Below are 12,880 nucleotides of genomic sequence, written 5' to 3'. Positions count from 1 at the left end.
GCAAACCAATCATCAGGTTACTGTCAGGTCGGCCATGGCAGCTCTGGGCTTGCTCACAGCCGCTATTCCTGCAGTACAGTGGGCAAGACTGCATTCCCGTCTTCTTCAGAGAGACATTCTGCAGAGTTGGTCATATCCGGAATATCTGGAGAAATCCATCAGAATCTCAACGAAAGCAAAGAGATCTCTGTGGTGGTGGAGGAATTCCAGAAATCTGGAAGAAGGTCTGCAATGGACTTTCCAGACGAACAAACGTCTGACAACAGATGCCAGTTCGTGGGGTTGGGGAGCCCACTTGGAAGTTCGGACGATGCAAGGAACATGGTCCAAAGCAGAGTCCAGGAAATCATCCAACTGGCGGGAGTTGAAAGCCATCCTTCTGGGTCTTTGGGTCTTTGGTCCTTTCAACAGACAGTCAGGGGCCATCATGTGCAAGTTCTGTCGGACAACATGACAGCAGTGGCCTATGTGTCAAAGCAAGGAGGCACAAGAAGCAGACAGCTATCAGACCTGGCAATACAGCTACTCTCCTGGGCGGAGAAAAATCTAGCCTCTCTGACAGCGGTGCATCTGAAGGGGTCACAAAACCTTCTAGCAGATCTGCTGAGCAGGAAAAAGGTGTTGGAATCAGAATGGAGTCTGAATCAAGAGGTATTCATGAAGATCGTGGAAGTCTGGGGTCTTCCCCAAATAGATTTGTTCGCTTGTCAACAGAACACCAAAGTCCAAAGATTCTTTTCCCTACACAGGGAGGATCAGGACTGGGGCTTGGATGCTCTAGCCCAACCATGGGACTTCCATTTGTCCTACGCGTTCCCTCCATTCCAACTGATTCCGTTGGTTCTCAAAAAGTTCAGGGAAGAAAAGACCAACTTGATTCTGATTACACCTTACTGGCCAAAGAGACCTTGGTTCGCCCTCCTGCTGAATCTTGCCTCAGAACCTCCCTGGAAACTTCCGTACAGGAGAGATCTTTTGACACAGGGGAACCTAGTGTACCCAGAACTGGACCGCTTACAATTGACAGCGTGGTTACTGAAGAAGACATCTTGAGAGCCAGAGGCCTGTCAGAAAAAGTTATCTCCACCCTTCTCTCCAGCAGGAAGAAGGTGACTAGGGATATTTACTTGAAAGTCTGGAGAAAATACAACTTTTGGTGTTCCAGCAAAAATTTTTGAATTAAAAAATTTAATTTCAGTGCTTGAGTTCCTCCATGAGGGAATGGAGAAAGGACTAGCAGCAAGTACTTTAAAGACGCAAGTAGCGGCACTTTCAGTTTTTTTCGAAAAGACTTTGTCCCAAGAGACTCTAATCATTCATTTTTTCAAGGCATTAGCCCGCAATAGGTCCTTTCTCCCCCCCCCCCCCCCGTATTTGAAGAGTCCAGACTGCCGATTAATGTTCTGGAACATTGGACAATTCGTCTTCAGGAGTGTCTGGTACAATGCCTCAGCCGTGGCCTATGTCAATCACCAAGGGGGCACAAGAAGTGTCTTGGCGGCTTGGGAAGTACCCAGCATTCTAAGGTGGAAAAGGAAAATCCACACTAGGATAAAGAGGATGCCTTTTTATTCATTTAAATGTGAGTATCTTTCTTAATAAATACAAACTTGTTTATTACAGTACTACACTATACAAGCCCTTCTTTCCTCAAATGTGTACCCAGAGCGTATCTGGAGCCTGATTGGCCATGCTATAGGACCCTTATTGGCCGTTCCACCCATCCAAGGAGATAGGATCCTTATTGATTATACCATCTAGAGGAGCCAAGGGATGAGCTTTGAGGGCCATAGGAACCATACTTAACCCGGATTACAGGCCTGCTACCCCAATAGGGTTTTTTTCTTCTGGTAAGTGTGGTCCTGGGAGTGAGGGGAGCACCATTGACCCATCACACCGGCCACACTGGAAGAGTCGCCTTCGGATGCGATTAAATACCAAGTTGCACTGATTTAGTCCTGCACTGGAGCACTTTCACGTGCGATTGGGCCTAATATATAACGTATTTATATACCACTTCCTGATTGAGAGTTATATCTCACCTTATGCGTGATGTGGACACTTTTTTTATACTCCTTTTTTTTGTGATTTTGCTCATTATATTAGCCTGGGTGTCTCTCGGATTTCAAAAAGCCTGTCGCAAGCGCACCTCAAGCCTCGCTTTGGAGATCGGAACTTCCGTCTGGAGTCAGGGCATGCGCAGTGCGATAAGGAAGAGAATATCGGGAGGAGACGCTGAAACCGCTTGGCGGTAACATGGCAGAGTCTGCCCAAAAAACGGGAAGGCTGCCAAGGAAAAGCCGCTGCTACTCGCTTCATGGAAGAGGAAAAGTCGCTCAGGGTGGCTACCACTAAAAGCAGACCGGATCCCGGTAAGGCCATTTTTTTCCTTGTCTGCAGGGGGGGTTGTTGTACCGATGTCCGCCTTTAGGCTCAGGTGACCCCCATGTTTCCCCTAGGTAATATAGCCTATGCATCTGAATATTGCAGGAAGAGTGATCGGTTGGGTGATCGGTTAGTAATCTTCTCTGGCAGAAGTCCCTATCGGAACCCAGGAGGCCTCTCTCATATCACCCCCTATTGCAGCTAGCACTAGCTCCTCTAAGAGAGATGCTAACTGCGGGGATAGATCATATACAAAGCCTCTTTTTTACACCTGTATTAACAAACTGGCAGGGTTAATATAAGAATGCCTCCCTTCCCTGTGTTCAGGAGAGAAAAGCAAGCCCTATGGCTGTGGTAAAAAGGGGGAAAAACAGCAATGGGTGTGTACTTCCTTTTACCTGGGGAGCTTAGCAGCAGTATCCCTGATTGCAGCCAGGTGGGTTCTTTGGCTTGTCTTAGTACTACCTCCCTTAATGAGGGTACTACGATCTTTCCCTTTAGCATTGGGGTTAAGTAAGCCAGAAGCTTCAGCTAGACCCAGGTCCACATCCTCTAAAAATCAGGAGATGCTGTGGTCATTGCAACTTAAGTTGCCAGTTCCTCACTATAAACCCTATTTTCACATCGCTAAAGGTATTTCTAGTGAAGGAGTGACACCTGTTAGACACAGTCTCTTTCAGGCTATTTCGTCCACTGAACAGGGTAGACATTTCTAAAGGGTTATTCAATGGGAATGTAAGGTGGAGTTCAGTAACCTGAAGGTTACGTGGGTAATTCCAGTTCTTTTTTTTCCACTGGTCAGCATTGCATGCCAGATAATCGGAATCTCTCCACATATGGGGAAGAGACACAGTAAGGGGTACCCATGAGGAACCTTTTTCTTATGGATTTGCTCGCTATGTTTAACATGCAATGTGTGGGGGGGCGTGGTCAGGCAATGGCGCCGTAGAGTCTCATTCCACAGAGTTCCGTGACCTGAGAGGTGCTACGGCCCTATGCAGCCAGTGATTTCCCTCCCTCTTCTATGCTTGGTGGTGTGAGATTCCAAGGGACCAAGGCAGACATTAGCTGAGCCGATATCTTGGCATATTTTTTGCGATGCACCCCTCTGACTGGTCAGTAAAGGACCGCTCCAAGATGGCGCCGATCCGCCCGCAGCGGGACATGCGGCGGGTAAACGGACTGAGAAGGGAAGTGCTCCTCTGATGGAGACACAAGACGTCTGCGCTAAGAGCCACATCATCCAGCCTCTCCAATGGCACCTCACCTGGAAGGTGCGGCGGTGTTTCCGATTCAGTCGGCCCTGACATGGCGGTCTCAGACTATGGAATGGCAGGAAATACTCGCTACCATACCCACTAAACAAGACACCACAGAGATGACGGCATCCATCGTAAGTACTCTTACCCAAGAGATTAACTCACTTAAACAACAAATGGATTATACAGAAAATAGAGTGGAAGTGGTAGAATTAGGACACACCATATTGTCTTCCAAAGTAACTGCTCTGGAAACTTCAAATACAGTAATACAAAGGCAGTTAAAAATCCTGCAATTGCAACAAGATGATGCAGAAAATCGCAGCAGACGAAATAATGTCCGATTACATGGACCCCGAGTCAATCCAGGGCCCAGAATTGAGGCCTAAAATAACCGCAATTTTCAATGAGCTCTTGGAGCAACCCCCCACAGAGGCCAAAGAACTGGACCGAGTCCGCAGAGCACGTGCCCCCCGAAGTCTAGGCAAAGACCACCCACGCGATGTACTAGTAAGAGTACATTTTTTCTCTATTAAGGAAGAGATCACGAGGAAAGCCTGGGCAAGGAGTCCTATGGATAATGAGGGGTCTACCATACGCCTACTTCCAGATTTATCCCGGCGCACGTTAAAGATGAGGGGCCTCATGAAGCCTCTATTAGAGGTAATACGCTCAGTGGGAGCTACCTACCATTGGGGGCACCCCTTTCACTTAGTTGTCCAGAAGGGGGGATCCTCTTATGTCCTACGTTGGTTGGACCAAACACCGGGACTTTTCACCTTTTTGGACACTCCACCAATCCCTATTCCTGATTGGTTAGAGGACCCTCGTAAGGGGTCGACAACATGGAACTGATATCTCTGGAAACATATGGGAAGATCCCGTGCCTACTGTGTGAAGAGATCAAATCAATAATACTGTGTGTACAAAACTCTTAGAAGTCTTTGGGCTCCTTAGGGGCCAGGGGAACATGGAAATAGAGGGAGGGATATGTGATAAGCATTAAGTGGGGGGGTGGGATACAGGGGAGCAATGGACTCATAAGATGAAGCTATAGGAGGGGAGTAGATGATGTGATGTAGTTATTATTATGCTTAGATCAGGACTATAATATCCCTCCATATTACATTCATTTGTTCTCCCCTGTCTCTACCTCCCCATGTGTTTTAATAATATATAGGGCAGTCGCCTGCGGGCTGGGGCTATGTGTACTCATATTTTGTATTCCTTCTTTTTTTTTGTGTGTTTTTTTGTATACTCTACTGAGCTACTAGGCCTTCTACCTCCCCAATATTAGGCCGCGCTAAATTGCGCAAGGTTAAATATTAACCCTTATTTAGATTTATTACTTGCAGGCCGATAGGAAAGGGGAAGAACAACAAAAGTATAAATAAAAAACTTTCCTTCCTTCCCCCCCCCCTTTTTTTTTTTATCTTTTTCTCTTTCCCTCTTCTCCCTTCTCCCCCACCCATCCGGCCGAGACGGGGACATGAAGGTGAGACATGGCGCCCCCAGCAGGTGAGATGATATCAAACCTTAAATTGGCTTCTTTAAATGTTCGAGGGTTGTCCACCCCGGAAAAACGCTCACGACTGTTATCTGATATACGACGAAGCCACACCCATATAGCGTTTTTTCAAGAAACCTACTTTAAGAAAGATTTGATCCCCAGATTGTATAATAGGGATTTCCCTTGGGCATACCATGCCCCCTCGCCCATCCCTAAAGCGAAAGGCGTGAGTATAGTCATATCCAAAAATATCCCATGGGCATTTAGGGCCCTACAGGCCGACCCCCAGGGCAGGTGTTTGATGATTAAAGGGATGCTGGGACAAAGAGTAATTACTCTTGTGAATGTATATTTCCCCAACGCCAATCAAATACCCTTCATGCAGGCTTTAACATCGATCATATTGGAATTTCGTGAGGGGCATCGGATAATGGGGGGAGACTTCAATTTTTCACCAGAGCCCCTCATAGATACTTCACGAGGAACATCCCAGTTATCTTACTCTCGATTAAACAGATTGAAGAGGGAAATATCCCTTTTGGACCTGGTTGATCCATGGCGAATAATACACCCTGGGTAGAGGGACTATACCTACTATTCAGCCACACACAACACCTACTCCAGAATAGACAGATTTATGGTATCCCAGAACGACCTCCCTCTGATTGCCGCTACTCATATAGATTCATTCTCCTTTTCAGATCATGTACCTGTTCATCTGTTGTTTGAGTGGGACTCTGGACCACCGAGATTAGCGACTTGGAGATTAAATGAATCCCTCCTGCAGATTCCCACTGCCAGGGCTGAAATTGATGCAGCCCTGACAGAGTTCTTCGCGAATAACACTGACTCATCACAAACACCCAGGATGATATGGGAAGCACATAAGTGTGTTATTCGGGGAGTAATAATGAGGATAGGCTCCAGACACAAGCGGGATCGAGAGAGGGCGGTAACCGCGCTTTTAGAACGTATTACAACATTAAAGCGGAGTTCCGGGCACAAAATCGATATTTTTTTTTTCGACATCAAGTGAAAAGGAATTGGATAGTTAGGTTTTTTTTTTTTTGTTTACTCACCTTGTAATTGAAGATCGTAAATACTCACCTCAGTGTACTTCCTCCCTCAGCGCCGCGGCTCCGCCGTCACTTCCTGTCTCGCGATGATTCCTAGGAGCTGAACGTCATCGCTCCCAGGAATCAATGCGACGGCACCGGCCCCGCTCGTCACTACCGGGCGACGCCGCACCGGAAGTGACGAGAGGGGCCAGTGCAGGCGCATTCTGGGAGAAGAAGACGCCGAAGAGGACCGCGCCGGCTTCAGCTGCCCACAAGAGAGATGGAAACGCTGTGGAAGAAATTTTATAAGTAAGTATTTCTTCTAAAAGGTAAGTGCGAACCGGGACAGATCAGAGGCTAGCCATTGTGGAATGTACTAGCCTTGACTGTCCCGGGGGGTATGTTTGTTAAAAAATTACTTCTGTGCCCGGAACTCCGCTTTAAGCCTTTCCCATAAACAGTCTCTGGCGAGAGAACACCTAATCCCCCTTATGAAAGCACGGGAAGAGTTAAACAAAATATTATTTCAAAGAACAGTTTGGAACCTTATGATAACCAGAAGAAAATATTATGAGTTTTCAGACAAACCGGAGACAATGTTGGCGAGAGCTTTGCGCGGGCCACAAAAACGCACAGTAATTTCACATATACAAAACACAAATGTTCGGAAAAGTCATTCCTCAGTTGAGATCGCAGAGGAATTTAAGGTGTATTATAAAGCTTTATATAATTTGCCACCCATAGACGTAACTAAGAACACACAGGAGAAAGTCAATGAGGCGATGGCATATATACAAGCATCTGGTATGCCTCCTCTGTTGCCAGAACAGACGACAGCTATGGAGGGCAAAATTACAGAAAAAGAACTGACCCTGGCCTTGTCTCAATCTAAGCGACATAAGGCTCCCGGCCCTGATGGATTTACCCTTCCATATTACCAACAATTTATGCAACATTTGAAGACCCCTCTATTACTATATTTAAACTCGATTGGAGAAGGAGGAAGTATGCCTCTAGATTCTCTGAGGGCCTATATAATTCTAATACATAAGGAGGGAAAGGATCCATCACTGTGTGGGAGTTATCTCCCGATCTCCCTGCTCAATACCGACCTTAAATTGTTTGCCAAGGTGTTGGCAAACCGATTAATACCTTATATACCACAATTGGTACACTGGGATCAGGTCAGTTTTGTTCCAACCAGTGGAGGCAAGGGATAACTCGACCCGAGTGGTGGATCTGATACATAGTGCTCGATCAACGCAAATCCCCATGATGTTACTTTCTACAGACGCCGAAAAGGCCTTTGACAGGGTGGCCTGGGATTTTATCCTGTCATACATTGACCTAGGACCGTGGATGCTGAGCTGCATAATGGCCCTATATACATCGCCTATGGCGGCAGTACGGGTTAATGGGTGGAGATCAGATTTCTTTGAGATCAACAATGGTACGCGACAGGGTTGTCCATTATCCCCTTTGATTTTCATCTTAACCTTAGAACCATTCTTGTGTACAATACGCAAGGATGGAAATATCACAGGTGTCCAGGTGGTGGGTGAACACCACAAGGTAGCAGCATTTGCTGATGATCTGATTTTTTTTTTTGTGACAAATCCTAATAAATCTTTGCCGCATATACTGGATGCACTTCAGGTATATGGCAACATATGAAAATACAAAGCAAAAAAGGGCGCACCAGCCTAGCGCATTATCCTTGGCAAGTTTATTTGGATAAAATTGTTTAAAATCAAATACTCACAAACAAACAAGAAGTTTCAGGCACATCAATTCCATACACCTGCCTCCTACCAGAGGATCAACGTCTTTACTGGAAGGAGGCAGGTGTATGGAATTGATGTGCCTGAAACTTCTTGTTTGTTTGTGAGTATTTGATTTTAAACAATTTTATCCAAATAAACTTGCCAAGGATAATGCGCTAGGCTGGTGCGCCCTTTTTTGCTTTGTATTTTCAGTGTCTGGTCGACCACCCTGGTCGTAAGGGGCAGCAAAGCCTAGCCATCATGGATGCCTAATACCAGTACGAGTTCCAGGATTGTAACAGCCTGAGGACCAGGTTCCGAGCGCAGGAAAAGGGAGTGCTGTCCAGCACTTATCTTTTTTGGAATATGGCAACATATCTTACTATAAGATAAATCTCTCTAAATCTGCAGCCTTGGATGTCTCTGTGCCCCTGGACACCTGGAGATCTTTATGTACAGCCTTTCCCTTCCATTGGTCCACCAACTCGATAAAATATCTTGGGGTGAATATTACGGCGGACCCTGGGAATCTTTACTCAGCAAATTTCCTGCCCCTTTTGGGGACTATTCGTTCGAATATTCAAAGTTGGCAAATACTTGCACTGACTTGGTTTGGCCGATGTAGTGCACTCAAAATGAACATATTGCCACATATTTTATACGTTATGCAAGCTCTTCCAATATCAGTTCCCTGTTTTTTTTTTTTTTCTCAAATACAAGCACTGTTTCGATCTTTCATGTGGGCCACCAAATCCCCTCGGATTGGGTTGCGGATTCTCACTCTCCCTAAAGATTGGGGGGGGGATTGGGAATATGATCTCAAAGTCTCCTTCACCCCCGTACAAATTAAAAAAAAATTCTATCCTGGGTCTTCCCTGGCCAGCAGACATCAGGAAACTAGCTACAAAATTCTCACTTGCTGGTACAGAGTCCCTGCACTCCTCGATAAAATGGATGGGTCGATTCCAGATTGTTGTTGGAGATGTGGTGCTGAGGGAGGCACAATGATACATATTTTTTTGACCTGCCCCTCTTTGAGGGATTTTTGGAGGGAGGTCGCTCTGGCGATGAAGGAACTTACCTCGGTAGAGGTGGGCGAAGATCCAGCACTGTGCCTACTTCATCTTACGAGTGGATCAATTAAGAAATATAGGAAATCTCTGTTAGCCCACTTAATGCTGCGAAAGCCTGCATTCCAGCAATGTGGAGACAGACATGTCCCCCTACGCGACAGATGTGGGCCACAAGAGTAAATGAAATACACCGTATGGAACTCCTAACCGCAGCATTAAACAATTCTGAGGAGCAAACCCGAATACGCTGGTCACCATGGTCACAATTTACAAGCTGCGATGAGTATATACAGCAAAATCTGTAATTCTAGGGACACCTCCCTTATGTGTATAAGGAGTGAGCCTCTAGATGCCCCTGACTCTGCCGGAGTCGATGGGGGTTTTTCTTATCCTTTATCTTTTTCTCTCTTTTTTTTTTTTTTTCCTCTTTCCCTTTCTTTTTTTCTTCCCTTTTCGTATCGGTCTGTAGTTGGAGCCCCCCAGGGGGGGACAAATGGGATAAGTACGGAGAGGTAGAAGGATTATACATAAAATCTGCTATATTTTTTTTTATTCCTTTATAAAGTTAAATGGAATATTGTGATTGTCCTGACAACAATAGCTCTATGTGGTTCAGATGCTTTCTTAAAAAAACAGGAAAATTTTTTTTTTTTCCCCCTCTCCTCACATATATAATGGACTTGAAGTTACACACCAAATGATTTTACAATGTAAGTCACGTATGACACATATTATTAAAAATAACACCTTTTTTTTTTTTTTTCCTCCCTTCACATATATAATGGACTTAAAGTTACACACCAAATGATTTTACAATATCAATCACGTATGACACACATTATTCAAAAATATCTACACTTTTTCTTCTTTTTTTTTTTTTATGACTGTTAAATGACACTACAATATACATGTCATACACAAAATGCACCATTAAAAACATACACAGCCCTTATTAATCTTATAAATGTATATTTGGGAATTATCCCAAATAAAACAATATAAAACTTAGATACAAAAAGCTACATTTATTAACCTGTAGTCAATGGTTGCTTGTTAAGCCCTTCGGGTGTCTGATTGCTTCCAAGCTAAAATTGTGTCCAGCCCTTTCTAAGGCCCCTTTCACACTGTCCGTTTATCTCAGCGGGGGATCGATCCACAGAGACACAGCTGTCAGTTCCCCGTGCATCTCTATGGGGGAATCGGATGGGAACGGACCGCCGGTCCGTTCCCATCTAATCCGATCTGCTGGACGGATGGAAAATAGGGTTTCCATCCCTCCAGATTTGACGGATGAGATCGGATGTCAGCGGACAGGTCTCCTCTGAATCCGATGCCCCATAGGGATGCATGGGGGGACCGTTCAGATCCGCTAAAAAAAACGTACAGGCGGATCTGAACGGTCCGCCTGTGTGAAAGAGCCCTAAGGCTGACTTAATTGATCTCCAGGTCTGGACTTGTGAAGACCTTAGATGCTAGGAGACTTGGATTCCCACCTGTGGGTGTGTATGATAACTACACCTACTCATACAAGGTAGGGTAACAGCTGCTACTAATGTGGTGTATACACCCACCTTAGACTTCCATTATTTGGAACTACCCTGGTTCTCCTCTGGTGGTGGAAGGTTTAGTATCTAGAGTCCAAGCTATGCTTATAAAAAGCTTGCCCTCTGCTGTCTATTTTTTAGTTGATATCACCATGACTCTGACTTTATGCCTGGTCTGGCGGCGTCTCGGAAATACACAATGTGGAATGCACTACATTGTTGTTAGTAACATTTCTGTTGGTACTTGGATGTACCCTGACTGATAAGTCAGAAATGCACAAGGGCTCCAGTGTCATTTGTGTTATAACCACACTGGTATTAATCAAGTGCGCAACTTTATAGGGTTGTTAATAACATCTACGTTACACTTCAGGTAGGACACCTGATTAGTTGCGGACAGATCCCGAAGGAGTGGTATATTGAACATTGTTCACAAACTGACATGCCAACATTCAGTGGTAATGGGGGTCATAGGTTTGCTTTACTTTGGGTATATAGTCCAGCCCTTTTGAATCTATAGAACAGGTTCCCTTTAAGTCTTGGTCCTCAAAACTAGCTTTCCTGGTTAGCTGTCACTACAGCCAGAAGAGTAGGGGCTTTACAAGGTCTTTCTATTAATCTTTCCAGATAGGGTGATTCTCAGGCCAGATCCCCTATATCTGCCCAAGATAGCATCTTCCTTTCACAGGAAGCAGGAGATCATTTTCTCTTACGTCCTCCGACAGTCGCCGCCTATTCACACAGTCTTCACTTATGGGTATTGACTTCATCTCCACAGGAGTTTCAAGGCATAAGACTTGTAAAAGAACAATAAATCTACATAGTCACACCCATGGGGGCTGTCGTCCTAGTCCAATACCCCCCTGCAATAGCCATCCCAATTCAGTTTGTCTTCTGCCTAGCTTAGAGTGGATAGGCTTCCCTGTGCTGAGGCTACAGTCTCAGCCTTTCTCTTTTTCCTTTATGATTTATTTTTAAAAGCTGTCATTTTTTCTTTACAATGCTAGCTGTTTATTTTGTCAGCGTTAGTTAGTGGATCTTCGGATGATTGGTGTGGGCAGCATGTCTGGCTTCACTGTGGGCGCTCATACAGCATGCTATGTAGTATATTTTCGCGCCTTACGGCGCCATCTTGTGTGTGGCAAACGATCGTTCAGAGCACGTCGGCGGCCATCTTGCCGAAAGCCTCCCATTAGTTCCTATAGGCATCCATTTTCCCTTGGCCTGCAGCCTAGTTCAGCCTCCAGCGGTGACATCATTTCCTTCTTTCTCACAGAGCCGACCGAAGGAGCTGGTAACACACTGTGGGGTTCTGTCCTGCTGTTCCTTTCCTGTCCTGCCTTGTGCAATCTTCCTGGTCAATTTTTGTCCCTGCGGGGGTCTGTGTTTCACAGTCTCGATAGAGGTGTGCTGTGGGAGTCCGCAGTGCTCTTAAAGGGCCAGTTCAAAAAAAAAAAATCAAAGAAACTTTTTATTTCTGTTATGGAATCCCAGGACAGCAAATTCCCTCCAGCCTTGGGGGATTCAGGGTCCTCTGAATCCTCTAACCAGACTAATTTGGCGGCTATTGTGGCAACTTTGGTGTCAAAAATGGATGTGCTGATGACTGAACGTGCTGCTAGGACAAGGCCTAGGATTTCCTTTTCTTCTGATTCTGAGTGTGACATGGTTGCTGTAGGTAGCGTGGCCCTTTCGGGGTCTCGCTCTTCTCAGGACCCGCAAGAGTCTGAGGGGGAGGAGGAGGTCGCAGGGGTGGGTGACTCCCCCCCCCCCCCCCCCCCGGGTCGCCTGAGGAACGCGCAGCTATGGATGAGTTGATCCTAGCAGTGAAGGAAACACTACATTTGGAGGATGAGCCCACTCCTCCGGGCGTTGTGTCCTCTTTTGGTACACACAGGACCCGCAAGACGGCGCAGGTTTTTCCTTGCCCCGCAGAGTTTCACCATAAGGTGAATGAGCTATGGCGTAATTTAAAACACACCTTCGTGGTGCTTAAGAAGTTTCAACTTCTCTACCCTTTTGCGGCTACTACCGTTGCGCGCTGGTGTGTGCCTCCTCAAGTGGATCACACAGTGGCCAGGTTGAACAAAGCTACCCTGCTCCCCGCCGAGGACTTTAGGGATCCTACTGATAGGAGACTGGAGTCTCTTGCCCGACATTCCTACATGGTGGCGGGTTCCATGCTCAAGCCTATTTTTGCCTCTGTAATGGTGGCTCAGGCTGTGGCGGATTGGACCAAGGTGCTCAAACGCACCCTTGTGGCCAACTCTGCCCCTCCCACTACGGTG

General features: G+C 45.9%; 2 protein-coding genes across 2 annotated transcripts in view; both read left to right on the top strand.

The window, feature by feature from the left end:
• Positions 1–12,880, top strand: part of PLXNB2 (plexin B2) — a 560,635-nt gene that overhangs the window by 307,152 nt on the left and 240,603 nt on the right. The gene's annotated exons all lie outside the window — the stretch shown is intronic.
• LOC309554570 (lamina-associated polypeptide 2, isoforms alpha/zeta-like) overlaps positions 1–12,880 on the top strand; it is a gene marked incomplete at both ends in the record, with an annotated part of 37,367 nt that overhangs the window by 1,668 nt on the left and 22,819 nt on the right. The window lies entirely within an intron of this gene.

Source organism: Pelophylax lessonae, assembly GCF_965119305.1.
Source record: "Pelophylax lessonae genome assembly, chromosome: 4".
Classification (NCBI taxonomy): Eukaryota; Metazoa; Chordata; class Amphibia; order Anura; family Ranidae; genus Pelophylax; species Pelophylax lessonae.
This window is presented reverse-complemented; position numbering and strand designations above follow the sequence as displayed.